The sequence below is a fragment of the Eptatretus burgeri genome, chromosome 10, assembly GCF_056783735.1.
Source record: "Eptatretus burgeri isolate ZD-2024b chromosome 10, Ebu_testis_v1, whole genome shotgun sequence".
In the NCBI taxonomy this organism is placed as follows: Eukaryota; Metazoa; Chordata; class Myxini; order Myxiniformes; family Myxinidae; genus Eptatretus; species Eptatretus burgeri.
In genome coordinates this window covers 66,072,703-66,094,599 of record NC_140970.1, presented here as the reverse complement: position 1 = coordinate 66,094,599, position 21,897 = coordinate 66,072,703, and the positions used below count along the sequence as shown (strand labels likewise).

Here is a 21,897-nt window from a genome sequence, read left to right as displayed (position 1 = left end):
ACACACACACACACACACACACACACACACACACACACACACACACACACACACACACACACACACACACACACACACACACACACACACACACACACACACACACACACACACACACACACACACACACACACACACACACATACACACACACACACACACACACACACACACACACACACACACACACACACACACACACACATACACACACACACACACACACACACACACACACACACACACACAGAAACGCACACGCACACGCACATACACGCACACACGCACACACACACGCACACACGCACACACGCACACACGCACACACACACACACACACACACACACACACACACACACACACTAACACACACAAAGATTGCTGGAATTATAGATAGATTATGCAGTACATCTCTGCAGTGTCTGTGTTATCACTGAACTATTCCCTCAAACTTTTGTGAAATCGAACCAAACTTCTGGGCTGCACCTTGCTCTCCTGTGTGTACGTCATAAGTGTATTTGTATTTAATTTTTTGAAAAAAACAAAACTTTTTTTTAAAGCTTGAATCTTCAATATCAATTGCTTTTAAAAATGTAATATCACAAATATTTTGGTATGTTGGCTAAATCAAGTTATCTTTCCGCTGGATCTCATGCAACATTGTAATATATATATAATGCCAAAGATATCATTTTCCCATCATGAGACGGACAGTATATTGTTCCAAAAGCAGCCAAAATGTCTGACAACGTTGATGATGTGGCAGGCATCAAATATGAAATTTACCTTCTCATTTGGATCCAGAGAGTGAGGGAAGTATGGCTTGTGTCACATTATCTGCCTGCGCCTGAGTTCGCCAGAACTGAGTGACGTACCATCACAAAATTAACAAAAGGGTCAATTAAAAGTCACTTTTCCTGATGAAAATTCCTTCATTTACTCACTTGTGAAAGGAAATGTCACTGTGTTTCTTCCTCTGGTTCTTGCACCCATGGGAAGCACAGTTTTCAGGCATTTTTGTAGTCGTGTAACACTATGCAGTTGATGTGTCAATGATGAAAGTTGCCCTGTTTAATGTACTGTACAAACAATGTACCCGCACTACAGCCGATGTGGTTCCTGTGTGCAACACGTTCTTTTGACACATCCCTTTATTGGGGCACTGTTTTTGGATAGGCAACAGACTGGTGCCTGCTGCCTCAATTTCTCCCAAGCCTGGGTTATGTATGTGAAGCAAAATCATGCATACTGCTTTTTTACATATATAATACTTAATGGTTCTATAGCTTGCATTATACCAATTGCACCGGTCTGTGGGCTGACACCAAAGGCCTGAAGCATTATTCCTGAAGCCTAAGGCTTGTACATACTGTCACCTTTACAAAACCCATATGATGCCTTTCAGCTCCAAGCTTTCAATAATTATCCTTTTAACAGTTCTTTAGATTGTTTAACACTGAACGGAAAACTTATAGGGAGGGCTTAGCGATTGTAAATATGACACTTCCGAAGATGTCTGAGGCTTACAAAACAGACGAATGATTAATTTTTTCAGGTGCAATTGTGGGTATTGTCTGGCCAGCTGTCCAACCAATGGGTATGGAGTTGACATGTAGAAGTACTTGCTCTATTATACCGTGTATAGATCGTTCCATTATGCTATATAGATGGCAGTCTTTCAATTTGGGTCGTGGTTCCTGGCAAAGCGTGCCTTCCAGTTGTCAATACGTAACTCGATGGTTGAAAAAGTGTTTGTCATCAGAGGTGCAATCGTAAGATCATGTTAAAATCATGTCATATGAGCTGGAAATCCTTTAATTATCCAAGATTTTCAACACATCAGAGTCAAGTGTTAAAAATGAAAGAAAATATAAATTTATTGGGGTGTGGTGTGGGAATTTTTTGGGGGGTGGTGTAGACATTGAATATAACTTTCCTGCAATTCTGCAGGTTATATGCAGATCGGTTTCCCATTAAATTGTCATATACAGCTTAACTCTACTCTTTGTATTCAAATTTATTTCACCTATAATGCAACTCTCGTGAAAATCTATGCATAAATTTTCCCATTTCGGATTTTTAAGGCATTCTACTTGTACAAGCGTCAATGAAATCAATCATCATTTTATCCCAAATATAATGCTCAATAAACACACAAGGAGTCAAAATGTCTCCTCCCCCTCCAACCATGAATGGTCCCACACCAGTGAAACTCTGCACCCATGTTTGTCCTTATCGACACAGTTTACAGTCAGTGGGTTAGGGAGAGAGTGTTTCGTGATGCAAATTGAATATATGGAACTTGTTGTTTTTGACTGAAACGTTTGTACAAAAAAAACCGCCAAAAACTATTGACTACCCCTCTAAATGCAAATGCTGATCATGAAGTTCGTGGTCTTGCACGAAAAATTTTATTCTACGTACTTTACCTGAATTTATACGTAATTGCTTTACAAAGAAATTTTTAACCTTTTGCCTCATCACCTTCATTTAGTTTTTCTCCTTGGTTAGGCCACAGACTTTCACGAGGAAAAAATGGGATGATAGATGCCTTCAACATTTTCATGGGTTGGATGGGCGATTGTTGTCAGTGTTCTGGTAATACTCGATCCCCAACAAAAGTACTATCGTATGATGAAAAGACACAGATATGATACAATTCTTTTTTTTTTCTAAATCGGCACAGAAAAGGATCATAATAAGGAGTACGCATTATGATCCTCGTTTCAACTTCTCCCTGACATTCAAATGGATTGCCTGTATGCCAGACATGTCAAACCTCGTTTCACAAAGCTTAAACAGAACCATGTGGTTGGACATTGTAAATGTATTCGTCTTTATAAATGTATATTTACAGGAATATCATTTAACAGCGATGAAAATATAGTACAACAGTTTTCCACTGGAAACGTACAGAAAATGAGGGCACGTAGGATTTGTTTTAGAATAAAACTACAAAGCCACAAGTTCAACCAGTAGCTATGACAGCTTTCATTGAAAGCAATAGATATGAAGAAATCATCTGAAATGTATATGTTCGTCGCATGAAACACTCTCCGTATATGTAATACAAGAGCTGAACGCCTACAGACACAAAGTTCAACTCGAAAAGCAAAGTTCTGCGTCACAACATTCAATTCTATGACAAAAACCAAAGCATTATATACACAAGAGAGTGCATTTTAGCTGGGGTTTCCATTCCCTTGATAGTTACAAACGCACTTACATTTATACATCATAACATACAAAGAACAAAATGTCTTGTACAACATGCGCAACATGCGAATACACGAAGCATTTAACAATGAATTAATATCCATAAGCTTCCTCAATGGAAATATAATGATTGCCACATGAATGTGCACCATCGTCCAGCTTGTCTTTCTTCTCTTGGACTTTTAGTAAGTCTTGGGCTTAAGCAGGAAGGTAGTAATAGTCTTTGAAGAGTTGTGGTCGAAACCCATGACGTGTTCCATGAACTTTGTCACCACGGTCTCCACACTGGGAATTCGCGACGCCGCATGGTCTTGGAGTGCAGAACCAACAGGGTCGATGCCTCTGGAGATAAGGCTTTATCATAGTCCATCGACCTGATTGCCTCGTCATGATCATGAATCGTCTTGAAACCCGATAAGCGGCATTTCAAAGCAGCCTCGTTGCAGTGGCTGTCTGGTGTCGAAACGAGACAACAAAAGGTTATATTTATATTTGAAACAATGCAGTTATTATGGCAGTTCATTGGAAAAGGAACTCCATCTAACTCTATACTGTGATAAAAAAAAAAACATCCTTTATTTTTGGTATGCAGAAGTCTCAGCTCATGGAAGAGCTATCCTGACATGGGAGGCAACAGGTTCAGAGACAGAACAGAAACTAAATATCAAAAAAGTTTTGCTGAGATATTTATGGCCATCTAACATGGATAGTTGTCTATTCATTGACTAAGTTAAGCTGATAATCAGAAGGTCTTGAATCTCGAATACATAGGTGTACTGCATATGTGTATGGTCAGCAACACACCTTGTGCAGCACTTCGGTACTGAATCTCGCCCAGAAATTTCACCGTCAGTTCCAGGATGTCTGCCTTTTCCAACTTGGACTGTGGCAAGGGCTGCAAAGCAGGTAAACATAAGTCGTGTGTTAAGGAATCAGTGATCACGAGTAGCAGGTAAAATAATATGATCCGAGTTCTTTCACTTGTAGCAGGTCACAGCTAGGGTGTCTATAAGACTATAATCATCATGAGTTTCTTTCAACTAACTTTTAGCATCTAGCTTTGCTTCGAGCAACGTGTTTTTAAGATAGGGTCATTGCAGGGGAAGTCTGAGATGGATTATTCACAATGAACTGACCTCTGATTTCATGTTCTCGAGGATTATCGTTTTGAGCTGCGTGAGCAGCTCGTTGATTCGGTCACGTCTTTTCTTTTCGATGAGGGGTTTTCGTATCTGTCAAAAACAAAGAAAGTGTACAGCTCGTTAAAGTTGAGAGCCAGTTATGAATCCAAAAGAAAAAAAAAACCCATAAAAGATCAATGAATCAAAAGGAAAATGAAAGATATGTATCATGATACGTTTAAGATTCACCTTGCGATATTGCTGTGATGAGATCGTTGCAAGTTCAACAATTGGAGCCATGTAGGACAAAATAAAAATAAAAAAGGAGCGAAATTATAAATAGGTGTCCAAAGACGGAGCTTTCTTGGAGACGTCTGCAGAGGTCGAGGCGGATCGGAGTGGTGTTCGGTGTACCCACCGGCAGCTTGACTCGTTTTATATAGGCCGGCGATGGCGTCACGGCGATCCGGACCATTGTTTACACACCCATTCCCACCATCTTTCCTCCAATGGAAGAGCCTGGGAAAATGGCTTGGGGCCAGTTCGAAGGGGCTTTGTCATGGCGAACATCTGTCCATCCAAAAGGCTCCCCGGGAACAGCTTTGTGGGTAGAGCTGGATGTTCATTGAAGAAAGATTATACGATTTATACCCCAAGAGGTTGCCTGTGGCGGCAAAGATAACGTGACAGCTCGATAGGGTGATCTGTACAATTGTCACTAATTGTGTTCATCATGTGTTAAAGAGCACTATAACACACACGCACACACACACACACACACACACACACACACACACACACACACACACACACACACACACACACACACACACACACACACACACACACACACACACACACACACACACACACACGCTTTTGGTTAGTTTAACATTACCAATTATAACCAAGAATTGCACAGCAACAGGTCTTCATAAAGCAATGAGTAAGAAATTAAATTGTTTTACAAACGATACCAATTCTACAACACCATGGATGCTTATCACATTTATTTTAACATGACAGAGTATTGTTTGTACAGGAGAATATATTCAAAATAGTTGTATTTATAAAGTGATAACTTCAATTTCATCTCTTCTGGTGAAACTTCCCAAAACTAGAATCACTGCTCACCTCCAATCATTCGTTCCTCCTTTTTTTTACCGTTCGTGGAATATCAACTTCCACATTCTCTTCCATCTTATTATTCTCTCCAGGTCTTCAAGACAGACACCATCTCAGATTGTCCCAAATTCAAAGCTATGATCTTTTCTACAAACATTAACACCCCTGCCTCTCCCAACTGAGCCCACCTCCTTCCACATTTCCAGTTTTTTCATTACTGAGAGTTTTCTTCTGTATCCATATTGTCCCCTACCCCTCATCCCTTATTTGTCCAAGTCTCCCTCTATATTATCCTTCTGCTGTTCCTTTTGTTCTGTTGTCATGATCCGTTCGGTGTTCTAACTCTTCGATCAATCATGCCTTTGCAAACAAAACAAACAAACAAACCGAGAAAGATGTCGTGCAAAGCACAATATTTGCGAAGTCCATAAAACAAGTTTGACCTGAAAAATAATTGGTGGTTGAATTCAATGACAAAATATGCAACTCTTCTTTAAATTTCAAGTGAATCAGATGAAAATTGACAATTTTAGAAATTCGGCCCCGATGTTGACCTCAAAAATAATTGGCTGGTTGAATTCAGTGACCTAAAATATAAATCCTCTTCAAATTTCAAGTAAGTCAGATGAAAATGGACAATTTTAGAAATCTGGCCTATGTTGACCTTTTGGCCTAAGTTGACCTCAAATAGTTGGTGGTTGAATTCAGTGATGTGATATGCAAATCCTGTTCAAATTTCATGTCAATGGGGTTGAAAATTGCAGATTTTATGAATATCACCTAAATTGTTGACCTTTGGGCTCTGTTGACCTTTTGACCAAAAAATCAATAAGCTTCTTCTTTACGACAAACTCTACCAAGTGGTGAAGCTTCGTGAAGATCGGTTTAAAATTGTGACCTGTCGGCGATTGACATACATCCAAACAAACAAACAGACAGACAAACAGACAAACAGAATAACCCACAAGACCAACCAATATACATGAAAATTCTTTGATTTTCACAAGTGAAAATTGATTGAACACTGACTGTCTGGATCATCAGCTGCTGGCCTCCATTCTTCGTGGAGGTATGGACACTATTTCAGTCCAAGGTCAACCACATCGCTAAGGGTCCACATCAATCGGTCCATGACCTCAGCTGTGTTAAAAAAAAAAAACACACACACACACACACCTCAAAATAATGAGCAATAACTTGTGACTCCAAACGACACTTTGAAGAAAATGTTTTGTGCGATTCCATCCGGCGTGAATATTATTATTGGTTTGATCCCATTATAAGTGCCTTAATTCTATACATTGCAGTTTTTGGCACGGAAACAGTACGCAGCCACCGGCCTGAGATCTGAATGATTCATCAGTTAGTCCATGAGACAAATCCCAGGAAATGCACTTCCACTCCTCTCAGGGGTGGCAAAGGTTCGATGGCACCAAAACGTCGGGAAGCCTTTCAGGGATTCAGATCAAAAGAGTTCCCATTCCTCCGAGTGGACCGAAACTTTTTGGAGTCATATAATTACATGACCCCCTTAATCAATCTCTTATCCCACCCAAAATTTGCAACAACAAATAAATAGACTAATCTATTTCAAAATTCTTTGGCACTTGTTAAAACCATTAAAATTATAAATTCAATAAAGGATGTTTACAGACAAAGTAAAATATAATTAAATCTGATGATAAACCAAAAACTCAGTTTTTGTACATCTCCCAACGCGATGCATATAATTGGTTGATGTATATGAGCATTCAAAGTAATCACAGGAGACTCCTCCACATGTGATCCCCTGCCCCTAATTCAGTCAAAGCCAGGCCCCAATATTTAGAAATAAATACCGATCTCAGAACACAAGAAAGTTATTATTATCTATTTGTGTTTAAGGAAAAATACATGCAAAGCAAAAAAGAAACAAAAGAAAAGTATAAAAAAACTGCAGGAGCTGTAGTGTGCTGGTACTGCACTCTTGTTTATGTAATTCAGTATTATTACTACAACGAATACTTGGGTGCATCTAAAACTGGATGTTTACATAGACATGCCATCAGCTGTAGCTAACTTACAATATCTTTATTTTTGCAGGTAACACCCAGGCATTAGATATAGTTAATCACTCACCCTGGAGGAAAAAAATGCACTAAAGGCAAACTTTGTAATTATAGTGCCTATTATATGAACCACTGAATAATCTCCAAACAGCAAAAGCTGCTGATACATTGCAAGAGCTGCACACATCAGGGGAGACAAACGTGTGACGTTATCCATTGCCAAAAACGACCTTGACAGAAGTCAAGTAGCATCGATCGGGCCTGTTACAGATCTTACAGTAATCCAAAACAGCTCGCCTCAATTACAGATTAAAATGAAGATGAAGTCAAACACAAATCTGAATATGATCATGCTTTTACTAAAGCACAGAAAGTAAATACAAACATTCCCAGTCGGCGACTGGCTTTTGAGGCGAGGTTGGAAATGTGACTTTCCCAGGAAAGGTCATGGCAGATAGTGAGACCTAGAAGCTTGAAAGAAAAGACTTCTTCCAGAGGATTGTTGAGAAAGTGGATGGGGGGGTTTTGTAAACGGTCCTTTCAAAGAGACATAGTGAGAGTGTGAGATTTGTCTGGATTGAAAGACATGTTCCACGTGTTGGACCAGTTTGTGATTTTATCCAGATCTGCAGTGAGCGAAGAAGCTGCTGCTTGCCGGTCTGAGGGATGACAGATGGTACGGCAGAGGGTGGAGTCGTCGGCAAAGAGAAATAGAGGATTTTCCAGAGAGTCCGAGAGATCATTGATGAAAACCAGAAAAAGAACAGGGCGCAGAACGCTACCTTGAGGAACTCCAGCCTGCACAGGAAGAGGGGATGAAAGAACTCCATTTAGGGCCACACGTTGACTGCGACAGGAGAGGAAGTCTACGAGCCATGAGTGGAGATGGCCTTGAATACCATGGGAAGAGAGTTTGGTGAGTAGGGCAGGGTGCCAGACTGTGTCAAAAGCACGTGATATGTCCAGGGATATGGCTCGGATTTCCTGTCTGGCATTGAGGACCTCCATCTAATCCATTGATGGGAGAGCATATCCAGGGTAGAGTGACCTGGTCTGAAACCAAATTGATGATTGGAAATCAAGCCATTGGAGAAGAGGAAGGATTTCATGTCTGAAGCGATGATGGATTCCATCACCTTGCTGATGATTGGGAGAAGGCTGATTGGTCTGTAGTTACAGGGATCTGTTTTTGCACCTTTTTATGCAGGGCAGTGATGTTAGCAGATTTCCAAGCAGATGGCAGATGACCTTGGGCAAATGAGAGGGTGAATAGAACAGAGAGAGGGAGAGCAAGAGCAGAAGAGCAGGCTTTGAGGACATGTGGGCTGATGCCGTCTGGACCGGTTGCAGAATCTGAGTCGAGGTTTGAATGCAAACTCTCCACCTTGTCAGGAGAAAAGGATACAGAGTCCAGGGACAGTTGGGTGCGACTGGGTAAAGTGGGTAGAGATAGTGATGGGTTTGGGACACAAGATTTAGCTGCAAACACCGAGTTTAGACATTCAGCTTTATCACGTGTGGAATCAGCAGTGCGGCCATTTGAGGTAAGGGAGGGGATGGAGGGGGAACATACACCAGAAACAGATTTGATTAAACGCCACCAGGATTTTGAGGAGGGAGAGAGGTTTGAGAGTTCAGACTTGAGATGAGAAAGATGTTGTTTTCTGGCTCTCCTGAGGGTAGATACACACTTGTTCCGAGCTTTGTGGAAAGAACTGAGATTGCCCTCAGTTGGGTTTGCTTTCCATGAGGCAAAGGCAAGTTGTTTCAGGACAACTGCCTCGCCACAAGCTTCAGTAAACCAAGGGCGGGAGGAAGGGTAAGACAACTGAACACGAGAGGGGATAAATCTGTGCATGAGGGAGAGCAAGTTTCTTTGAAAGAATTCCCAGGATGAGTTGATGTTTGAGAAAGTAGTGATAGGAGACCAGTCTGTAAGTTTGATGGCTGCTCGGAGACCCTGCCAGTCGGCTTGAGTGAAATGCCAGACTCGACGGCGGTGAGGTGGTTCTCTGATAACAGCCAGAGAGATGTCCACTTTGACAAGGACGTGGTCAGAAGAACCAATTGGAGCGAAGGAAGAGCAGCTGATATTGTCAGGGAAATTTGTCAAAATCAGATCCAGAAGAGATGGAGTACCATTGGTTGAGATCCGGGTCGGGAAGTTGACCGATTGAGTCAGTCCCAATGAATCGCAGAAAGCTTTTGCTGAGGTTTCATGGCAGGTGAGAGAGGTACCCACAACGAGCCAACTGGCGTGATGACAATTGAAGTCACCACATAAGAGGAAGAGAGAGTTTGGATGAGAAGATAGAAGATGGTCCATGTTTTCGGATAGTGAGGTGTAGATGGAGTCGTCACTGTTCGGTGGACGGTACAGTACACATATAAACATGAGGTGGGAGTGGAAGCCGAAGCCAGAGGTATTCCTGGGGGTGTGGGGGAGTGAGAGCAGTGCATGGAGAGTGAGGAATAGAGTCTTTGATGAAGAGAGCAACACCTCCACCAGGACGAGGCTCAGGTCTGTCATACCGTAAGAGGGAGTAACCAGGGAGAGATACTTGGGAGTCAGACACGTCTTGGGAGAGGAAAGTTTCTGTTAGGCAGATAATGTCTGGTTTGTCAGTGGCAACCTGCATGGAAAGATCTGAAAGGTTTGAGCGAAGGCCCCGGATATTTGAGGTCCACACTTTTAATGAAGAGGAAGGGGAGGAGGCTTTGGGTGCAGGAGGTGGAGGGGGAGGGGGAGGGTAGGACAAGGGACGAGGGGGGCAGGTAAGGAGGGTTGCTGAAAGAGTGTGGGGTATTGCAGAATAGCGAGGGGAGGGGCCGAATGAGGAGGAGAAAAGGCTCTGTGGTGCTGGGGGAGAGGGGGACAAGAGACAAGGAAGAAGGCAGTTGAGGATTTGAGGAGGTGGAGTGAAGAGATGGAGGTGAGAGGGCAGTGGAGGGAGGCAGGTTGGTGGATGAGAGGGGGGAAACTTTGACAAGGAAGAGTGAGGGGGATGAAAGGTGGGAGAAAGGTGAGGGGGAATTTTTGAGAGAGGTGAGAGGGAGGCTTGGAGGGAGAAGAGTGGGATGGTTGCTTTGAGAGTGACATTGAGGGGTGAGGGAGGTGAGTTGGCACTGAAGTTGGAAAAAAAGAATGGTTGATGGAAAGCGAGCATCCATGGCAAACTGTGGTTTTTAAAAGTTTTAGGTCAGAGATGCGATTTAACACAATTCTTGATGGATGCAATGAAGGCGAATTCAGAGCATGGAGAGAAGAAGCGTTGTAATAGTTGGATTTTTTAGGCAAGGAATGAAGGAGAGGTCGAAATGAGAGCAGTCTGTTAAAATAGCAGAAGAGTAGTGCATTGTGAAACAGTAAAGAGTACCACATGTGTGAGAGAGGAAGATGAAGCATTATAAGATCGTTTTTGTTGTTAAAAATAATGTATGAGAGAGTTCAACAGATTCGGTCATGGAAGTGTAAAAAAAAAATCGAGGAAGAAGACGAGGAGGAAGTTAAGAGGAAGAAGAAGAAGCAAAATCGGGAGAAGGTGAGCGTGTGTATATGTGTGTATATGTATATGTATATGTATATGTATATGTATATGTATATGTATATGTATATGTATATGTATAAGTATATGTATATGTATATGTATATATATATATATATGTATATGTATATGTATATGTATATGTATATGTATATGTATATGTATATGTATATATATATATATATATATATATATATATATATATATATATATTTTTTTTTTGTTGTTGTTGTTGTTAATATTAATGTATGAGAGAGTTCAACAGATTAGGTCATGGAAGTGTAAAAAAATATAAAAAAAAATAAAAAATCAAGGAAGAAGACGAGGAGGAAGTTAAGAGGAAGAATAAGAATCGGGAGAAGGTGAGCGTGTTGTTGTTGTTGTTGTTGTAGGGTATTTTTTGTTTTGTTTTGTTTTGTTTTGTTTTGTTTTGTTTTGTTTTGTTTTTGAGATAAGAAAGAGATTAGTTGGGAGAATGGGGGATGTTTAGAAAGTGGGGAGGATCAAAATTGAAGGTAATGGGGAGGATAGAAATTGAAGGTAATGGGGAGAAAAAACAAACAAACAAAAAAAATTAAAAAAACGATCGAACACCGAGTGGAACCGGTAGGCCTCAAGCCTAGGCCTAGGCCTCAAGCACCAGGTAAGAACGTCGACAAAAATACTCACAAAATAGCACGATTTTTGAAACAAAACCGAACTAGCAAGACACAGTAACATGTAGGTGAGAAAATTAAACAGTTAAAACGGGACAAATAACAACCGGAAACTTACCTTTCTCGGCTTCACGCTGTCGAAACCAGGGCATTTAAGATCATCGGCATCTCCCGCAATGAAGCTGAGTCTTTGGGCCTCTCACTCAATCACAGCAGGTTGGTCGGTGGTCTTTCTGTCTTCTACCGACTCCTCTCCAGCCTTGCCCCCCCTGCTCTCTCTGCGATTTGTCCCCACCACATTTCCACAGGGCGCTCAAGGTCCGCCAACAACCCCCTTCTGGTAAAACTACGAAAATCACGAATCACTGCTCATCTTCACTCTTTCATTCCTCTTTTTTCCCGCCTTTGGAATAAACTTCCTCACTCTATTCTTTCCCATTCTTCCCTCCAGGTTTTCAAAACAGCTGTTCACCACCACCTCTTATCTTCCCCCATCCAAATCCTCGATCTTTTCTACCCCCGATAATCCACCCAAGCCCACTTCCTTCATTTCTCCTGCTTTCCTTCCTGAAAGTCCCCGAAATGTCCATCTTCTCTTCGCCATGTTCCCCGTCCCATCCCCATCCCTCTCCCTTCCACAGTTCACCTAATGTGTCTGTTCCCCACTGTTTTGTCCCTTCCACTCCCGCCCCTCTTGTCTCATGCCTCCTTGCTGCGAGTTGTGTGTTAGCTCTCATACGAGCCTCGACCAAGGTATACAAAAAAAAAAAAAATCATCAATGGCACTGATACAATGAAAAAGTCTAAACGTAAGCAAATGTCCATCCAGTGGTTTTGTGATGCAAACACTGACGACGCTTCACAGTGCAAAACCCGCAGGGCACTCGGAAGAGCGCATACAACTTCCACACAATGCCTGATCCAGTAAAACATTTAGGGGCCCAAGAAAGTTTTGAGATATCATACAATACATCATTTTTGGCCCAATCTCTCAATGGTGAAGAATCACTTAAAAAAAATTCTAGGAACCGGATCCAGATCCGGATCTTCACCCAAATCAAATAATTTCATCCTTGTCACACACCCAACCTGCCCACAAAATTTTATCTGAATCTGTTCACAACTTTGAGATATCCCACACACAAACAAACAAGAAAGATGCCATACATCACACGATACTTGTGAAATCCAAAAACAAATTTGACCTTAAAAAATCATTGGTGGTTGAACTTAATGATAAAATACACAAATCCTCTTCAATTTTCAAGTCAATCGGATGAAAACTGAGGATTTTAGAAACCCCACCTAAGTTGTTCGCCTTTGGCCGATGTTGACCTTTTTTATCTCAACAACAATAGGCTTCTTGCTCATGACAAACTCTACCATGTGGTGAAGTTTCGTGAAGATTGGTTTGAAATTGTGACCTGAAGGCGAAAAACATAAAAAGACAGACAGACAGACAGACAGACAGACAGACAGACAGAATAACGCATATAACCAACCAATATACTTGAAAAATCTTCGATTTTCGCAAGTAACAAACAGACAAACAGGGGTGAAAACATAACCTCCTTCCACCTTTGGTGGCAGAGGCAACAAACAAATTAAACAGGAGGCCACAACGTTTTCAAGAAGACTTAGGATTTTGAATTCCACCACGATGCAACAAATGTGAGGTCATGTTTTCTGAAGAAAAGGTATCAAGAGAACAATATGTTTCTGAAAAGAAGCCAGATGACTGAGAGGATGAAATCATGTCAGTTACAGAAAGTCAACATGACGACGCCTACCTTTTGGAATCCGACCAAGACCGCCGAAATATTCCATACAGCTAAGCATCTCTGTATGGAACTTCTAAATCATGATGATGGGATGTCATGGCCTCCCACATCCTAAGAGTTGACAAAGGAAAATGTAAGATTGCCAGATTTGGCAAACAATTTTCATTTTTTTTTTGGTTTCTTCATTTTGATTCTTCTTCTTTGTTCATATGCAGCCCGAGGATGCATGGTCGCATAATTGGCTGATGGCATGACGATGCCATTGATGCAATGCCCTTTGCTGGTTAGGGTAGGAATTTGGCCAGGGTGCTAGCGATAGCTCTCCTACTCTTCAGGAAGGACATCGTGGGATCTATAACATCCACCAATGAATGCTGGCAGACGAGATGCCAGTTTAACGTCCATCCGAGGGATGGCACACACGTTGATGAATCACCCTGCCTGTGAGACACCAGAATGACAGTTTATACCTGGGTCGACATTTATATGCACTTTGTCTGTTCCTCTGGTGCTGTTCTCTATAATTATGCTCCATAATCTCAATTCTCTGTTCCATTTCTACTTCTGTTTTATCTTCTATTCCTCTGTCCCTCTTTTAATTTCTCTGTGTTCCATTTACACTCGACTATGTCCCTCTTTACCACTCCCCAGGTCGTCCTTACATCCTTCACTTTGGCCCTAATCCCTTCTTCTACTCTGGCTCGGCCGGCTGCCATATTGCTCCGCAAGCTTTGCTCCCATTCTGTCCTGCACAGCCATTGTTTTCTTCTGCGCGGCCTTCATTTTGGTCATGATGCTTGCCCCAACAAGAGGCTTTTGCACCAATTTTCTAACAGCTGCAGCTTTACTCGCGCCGTGAAATACCATTTCCAATCCCAGACCATGAACCAGACCTACACCTGAGCAGGGTATAACCATGGGGAAAGGTTAAAAGTGTAACAATATTAGCGGAGTGAGGATTGATGAGGCCCCCATTGCACCTTCCACTATTGGGATGATCGCCAACTGCTGGACTTGCCCTCCTGAAGGAATTGAGAATGAGACATGTCACGACGTAAATGTAACATTGCATGTAGTTCTGCTCTTTTTTCCTTTCCATAGAACCTTGGGGGGATTGGGTATGAATTTGGCAATGGGGATAGTAGAACATAGGAGACAAGACGTCACGAAGAATTGTAAAAAGAGGGGGGCTAGGGTAGTGTATATGAAGGAAAAGACATTGGATGGGTGCGGACGAGTAGAGCCAACCTCGAACTCTCTCTCCCAGCACTACCCCCACTATCCCAGGTATGTGCAAACCAGGGACCGGCTGACCGTGTTGGTTGGACCTGGTGTTTGATGGCATTACCTGGTTTACCTTTTTCCTTTCATGTTGTTTGCTCACCTTGCTGGATCACTTGCTCTGCATCCATTGCATCACTCGCCTCACTTCACCATTTGCTCCGTGGCCTATATTCCACCCCCACCTGTTATGTGGACTGCCACTTGCTGCAGCCTCATCCCAGGGGACACCGTTCCAATTATTACGGTGGTTTTGTTTTCTTTTCTTTTGTTTGAACTGCATTTACTGGAGCAGCATGCTACCACACTTATGGACTGCCCCTTTGCAGCAGCCTCATACCAGCTTCATGCTACTTTGCTTCACTTCTTGTGCCACGAATTGCCATGCCCATGAACTGCACAAGTGCAGCTCGGTGGAGGAAGTGGCTCGGTTCTTGTTGCTCCTTCCTTTGATCATTTTTGTTGAGAAGGCCACAACATTTATGACCTGTATGCCGGTCACGAACCTGCCAGATTGTTTTGTTAGATGTGCTGGTGAAGAACATGGACGTGGCAATAAATTAACAGGTGTCCCCCCACCCCACCCCTCCCGCCTTCACAATTTTCCATTTGAATTTTTAAAGCCCACCGGTTATATGTTTTAGTTTCAAAAATTCCGGCAATTTCGGTGGAGCATAAAGTTGTTTGTGTGAGTCAGTTAGGTAGTTCCCAACACATCAGGTGGGACATATCTAGTTTAAATTGTCACACACACTAAAGAGTAGAGTTAAAACGTACGAAATTGGGGTAACTTCACCTGCATGTCACACGGTAATGCTAACTTTTAATGGCAATGATGCAACTTTTAACCGATGTCTCCAGCTGTTGGACTCGGGGCGAGTCTGGGATATGGAAAGGGGTAGTGTTATGGATTTCAGAATCGGATCCGACTGATGCATACAAACATTTAGGTCCTCAGATAGTTATTTCCCAAAATGCATGTCCAGGATAAACCCATCCCCATGTCTGGTGGGATTCTAACTTTGATGCGTTGGAGAAGGGTAAATAATAGATTCCCTGTCTTATGGGATGGCCTTTTACTCTTAACGACAGACACATTAATGCACATGAGACAGCTGTTTGCCCAATGGAGGCTCGTCTACCCCCTTTCCATCAGGACACATTGGCTTGGAGGTGGACTATATATTCACACCCTGGACTTTCAAGACATTTGATGGAACACACCGCGGGCTTTTCTGAGCAGTTATTCTGATCATCAAATACAGGTGTGCATCATTTATGACACCCACCTCTTTCACCGAAGTTGGCGTCCACCTTTTTCCATCGACGTTCGACACCCACCTCTTTCACCGACGTTCGTGTCCACCTTTTTCCATTGACGTTTGACGCCCTGTTTTGCAGCTCTGTGGATCGTTGTTATTGACGTTTTATGAGCGCTTCACGTTTTCGCTTGGTAATTCTGGCAAATGGCTGCTTTCTGCCGTTCGTCCAGTCGCCATACAGTGCTGTTGCAATGATCGCGAGATTGTAAGTAGATGATGTACAACGATATGCCAACAGGCAAGGTGGATTTGACTGAAGCCTGCTAGAGGCTCCGCCCAGACTGGCTGACTATAAAAAGGACGAGAGGACCATTTTTGTGACAGTTGGCGACAGCTGTTTGCGGCTCTTACAGCACTAAAAGTTTTGTGATAGTTGGTGACAGCTGGGTGACGGCTATTTTCAGCACCAGGCAGTTTCAATCAGACGGTTGGTGAGCTGGCGACAGTTGAGTTTGTGACGGTTGGTGACGGCTTTGCAGCCTTGCAGCTCTGATCGCTGGTGACCGCCTCACAGTTCCTCACAGCCCCTCACAGCTCCTCACAGCTGTCGGTTGGTTGTGGCTCATGGTGGCTCCTGACGGTGGGTTACGCTTGGACTGTTAATGCTGGTTCTGTTCGAGCCCTGCTCTTGGCGTACCTGATTCTTGGCGTTCCTGGTTCCTGGGGGTAACGACGTGACGTCGATTGGTGTTCAAGCCTGTTTGCAAGTGAGTGTATGGCAAGGCAGGCGCTGGCAGCGGACCAAGGCACGCTCACACATTTCAGGACATTTTATTTGACGCATGACGACTTCCACTTGGTGAGCGAGAATGGATTTCTCTTCCCCCCTGAATGATCTGCTGGGTACTCTTGCCTCGTGTTTAATCGTTAAGGCCTAAGTCACATTTGCTCTACGGCGAGGATACGGCAGCCGTACGCCCTCTGAATTGACAGAAACGTGCGGCGGCCGCAGAGTTTCTGCGGTGGCCTCAGGGTGGCCCTATGCCCTTTGGCTATCTTTTACAGGCCGTAAGGTCGCCGTGGAATTATAATGCGGAGTTATAACTTTTTTCATTTCTACGTTCACCGTAGCAATTCGACAATCCGAAACAAAAAAACTGGTAAAAAAATAAAATAATAATAACCCACTCGTTACCGTCCGTCTGGCCGCACGTTCGCCTTAGGGCCCTCCTGCGGTCCCCTTGCAGGCATCTTGAGGCTACCTTGCATCTGCCTTGAAAATTCTATGGCCGCTGCAGGGCCCCCTTGAGGTCACCGTGCGACATCAAATCAAAGACCGTACGGCAACACCACGTTTTCGGTCTCCACAATTTCTAAGATCTAAGGCCGCAGTCACATTTGCTCTACGGCGAGGATACGGCGGCCGTACGCCCTCTGAATTGACAGAAACGTGCGACGGCCGCAGAGTTTCTGTGGTGGCCTCAGGGTGGCCCTACGCCGTTTGGCTATATTTTACAGGTCGTAAGGTCGCCGTGGAATTATAACGCAGAGTTATAACTTTTTTCATTTCTACGTTCGCTGTAGCAATTCGACAAGCCGAAACAAAAAAACTGGTAAAAAAAAAGAACCCACTCGTCACCATCCGTCTGGCCGCACATTGCCTTAGGGCCCTCCTGCGGTCGCCTTAGGGCCCCCTGCGGTCGCCTTGCGGGCACCTTGCGTCTGCCTTGAAAATTCTATGGCCCCTGCAGGAATGTCCTAAGGTCACCGTGCGACATCAAATCAAAGACCGTACGGCACCCCCACGTTTTCGGTCTCCACAATTTATAAATATGCCATGCGGCTCCCCAAAAAATAAAAACATATGTGACTGCTACATTGTGTGACCGTGGAAATGCTGCGGCCGCCGTATAATTGCTAGTGGCCGTAGATTTTGGAGACCCCACGGCCGCCGTGGCAAATGTGACTTAGGCCGAAGTAAGGCATAGTGATAAGCATCTGCTCTGTTTTTCTATCTATGCCTGATTAATTATTTATTTACTTGAAATTATTTTGATTGGTTTGAATTTACTTATTTTCACCACAAGGAAATGAAAAGTTCTTCTGTTAATTTATTTTTTCCTAATTAATAAACTCCTTGTTGACGTTCCAACCTGTCCGTGCTTGTTCTTTCCTTCCATTGATCCAGCTTGTCCGAACCTTGATCGACTGGGAGGTAATTACCAAACAAAATGACCTGTCATCGTCGGCATGCACCAGCGGTAAATGTTCGGCTGCCCTACTTTAGATTGAATCAAGATAAGATTGGTGCATCTCCGAGGGCGCGTTCCCTGTTCAGGAAGCGACGTGACCTCTAGTTAAATGGCAAATTAGACGGTGGACACTGGAACTCGTGGTGAACTGATTGGTGTTCGTGGTTGAAAAACAACCCACCGTACCACAAAGTTAATTGTGAGCAGTGGCCCCAGGCCCGGCTCTTCCGAGAAGAAAAGAGGATTAACCCCCTCATAATACACTCGGTACCCGTGGCCGTAACAATATATATATATATATATATATATACATGTGTATACATATACATATATGCGCACGCGCGCACACACACACACACACACACACACACACACACACACACACACACACACACACACACACACACACACACACACACACACACACACACACACACACACACACACACACACAGTTTGATTCTGATGCAGCATACTGTGTTACAGAGTGTCAGTGGTTTCTTGGCAAGGGTTATATTGGGTGGTTTGCCATTTCCTTCCTGGCAGTGGTTAGGGCAGGAATTTGTAATTTGGCAAGGATGCCAGCGATAGCTCGCCTATGATTTGCAGAGGAAACGTGGGATCTTTAACATCCATCAACTTATGCTGGCAGATGTGATGCCCAGTTTAATGTACATCCGTGGGACTACACACACACACTGATGAATCACCATGCCTGGATGACAGTTTACAGCCACTTCAAGATTCAAACCAAGACTCGAGAGCTTAGATGCGAGTGTGCATACCTCGAATATACATATCACACATTCTAATGCATCGTATTCTGTTACAGAGCATCGATGCTGCCGAAACAGTTTCTTGGCAAGGGTTACACTGGGTGGTTTGTCATTGCCTTTCCATATATATCTCAATTGCATTTTTCTAATGGCGATAATTCCACTCAATAATGAACTTTTCACGCAGGAACCACTTTATAGGTTTTGTGACGCACCTTCATCCTCACCCTAAACACTGCACGTCATTCTCTATGCACTGAATGAGCACCAGTCGTTTAGCGTGGGAGGTTCCTTCGGACTCCGTCCACGCAGCTGCTGACGCTTTGTGCCCCTTGACAATGAGGGGCAGAAGGGGGCTTCGGTGCGAAGAGGTGGAAGGGAGGTGAGCTGGAGATTGTGGGCACAGGGCTTTGTGCAGTGAGCCTGTGGGAAAGGCATTTGGACGCCATTCCCGGCACGCGGTGTAAGCGTGCATAGTCAATGATTAGGCGCAGCGTCCTTTATGATTAGTCCAACAGTCAGGAGCCAGAAGAGGCCACCTGTTACGCCGGAGGTCCGAGTCTGTTCACTTCAACTGCCTTGCCAATTTCAACCGAAGTTGTGGAAGAAAATCAAATTGCTGCACCCCTGACATCACAATTAATCTGCCAAATAAAGGTAATTATCAGGAAACATGATCAATCCCAGGGAGTTGCGATGTTTTATTCGGAGAGTTTCCCTCAATGGGACATGAGACACCATCATATAGGCCAACATGAGACTATAATATGTGACCACCATGTTGATTTCTGCCCTAAAACGTTTTGTTCAAATCAAATGTTGATTCACTCATTATCACCTGTGCCACCAAAGGTGGATGGAGATTATGTTTTCACCTCTGTTTGTTTATCTGTGAGCAGGATATGTCAAAAAGTTATGGACGGATTCAGACAAAACTTGGTGGACAGGTTGATGGGCAGATGATTCAAGTGATTCAGATGATTTAAGGATGAAATGATTCAATTTTGGTGAAGATCTGGATACGGGTACTATAATTTTTTGAGCGATTCTTCCTCATTGAGAGATAGGACCAAAAACGATATATAGCATGATATTTAAAAATCATATGGACAGATCTGAACGACACTTGGTGGACAGATTAGGTGTGTGACAAGGATGAATTGATTAGATTCTGGTGAGGATCCGGATCCAGATACTGGACCATTGAGAGATGGGACCAAAAACGATATATAGCACAATATTTCAAAAACTTATGACAAAACTTGGCGTACAAGTTGGTTCGGTGAAATGAACAAGCCGATGAGATTTTGGTCCAGATCCGGCTTGTCGGTTGGGATACAAAACGTAAACCGTTTAGTCTGGCGGATGTATGCACTCTGCTGAGTGCCGTTCTCGTTTCCTTAAGTGCTTGTAATTTATTTGCAGGTGCATGGATGTCTCAAATGTCCTTGTACTGCATGTAATTTCTGTACAAATTCCTCCATGAGCCTTCTCTTAGTTAATTCAGTGTTGAAAATAAAAACTAATTGATGCCTACAATGCTCACAACATTGCAGTAAGGTCATCAGCTGCCTCTTGATCTGTTTCATAGAAGGTGTAAGTTGTCACTTGTCATTCCATTTGCTCTATTCTATGTTTTATATTGATACTCAGTGAGTGACTTCGTGGTTGTAACCAGACTCAGTGGGATTTTGGCTAGAGAGTGCGTTCCGAGTACCTTGACCGAGTCACACGAGACTTTTTTTAAATTAAAAAAATATATTAATAAGGGTAGGTGCTGCTTCCTCACTTGATACTCCACATTTAGGGGATAAAACGAGAATAAAACCCTGTGGGTTGGCATTCTATCAGGGGAAGAGAGTGGGGGAAGCATGGTGGATGGGAGCGAGGGAGGGAGTGGAGGGGGGTGGGGGGAATCCCCACCGACTTTGGAAAGAAAAGCAACGTATTAAGATGGTGTCACCGATACCCAGTGGCCCAGAAAGTAACATCATTTCCTTAAGTTCAGCAGCTGTTTTTGTCTGGTCATTGAATGGCAAACATTCCAATGACAAGCTCCTTCATGAATAGCACACATACTGCTTTTCTTGCCGCATCATTTTTCTACTCCATGCTTATTATCCAATCATGCTGCTTGGCAGATGCAGCTTCTTATGAACTCCCACCATTTTTGTCGGTCTTGGGCCCAAGATCCAATCTTATTCCAGGCGACCTTCATTCCTTTCTCGACAGTACGTCACCGGGTTTCTCTTGGCCGTCCAACCTTTTTCTTGCTGTCAGGTGCCCAGCACATTGCTCTTTTCAGTATATCTTGATACTCTACGCGCAACACATGACCAATCCATCTCCACCTCCTAATTTTGATCTCCACTTTGATGTTTTTCCTCCCTGTTAGCCTTTCAACCTCTTTCATACTAGCCATATTAGGACAGATGATTCTCAAGATTTTCTTATGGCTGCTGTGGACGAAAAGCTCCAGTTTTCATGCTATATTTTGGTGATTTTTCCAAGACTCACGTCCAAATAGGAGGACTGACTTCACATTGCTGTCAAAGAACCTCATTTTAGTTTTGGTGTTATATTTCTTCGACTTCAAATTTTCTTGAGTTTCATGAATGCAACCCTTCCCTTTCCTATCCATTGTAGTAAATCTGCATCTCCCCCTCCTGTTATGGTAACCATGGACCCCAGATATATAAACTTGTCAACCTCTCTGATTGGTGAATTGTTGCACATGATTGCATGTAAGTTCATGCTTTCCTTTTTGACAATGTTACTTTTCAGCCCCACTTGCACCGCATACTCCTGTCGCCCATTTAGTCTCTCCTCAATC

At 43.2% G+C, this 21,897-nt stretch overlaps 1 pseudogene across 1 annotated transcript; it reads right to left on the bottom strand.

The window, feature by feature from the left end:
- Window positions 1–1,853: 1,853 nt before the first annotated feature.
- On the bottom strand, window positions 1,854–4,914 carry LOC147018741 (transcription factor HES-5-like; annotated as a pseudogene). The gene is made up of 4 exons (XR_015062504.1): window positions 4,588–4,914; window positions 4,354–4,449; window positions 4,022–4,112; window positions 1,854–3,670 (listed from the first exon to the last, which is right to left on the bottom strand). The product of XR_015062504.1 is annotated as a transcription factor HES-5-like (transcript).
- Window positions 4,915–21,897: the final 16,983 nt, after the last annotated feature.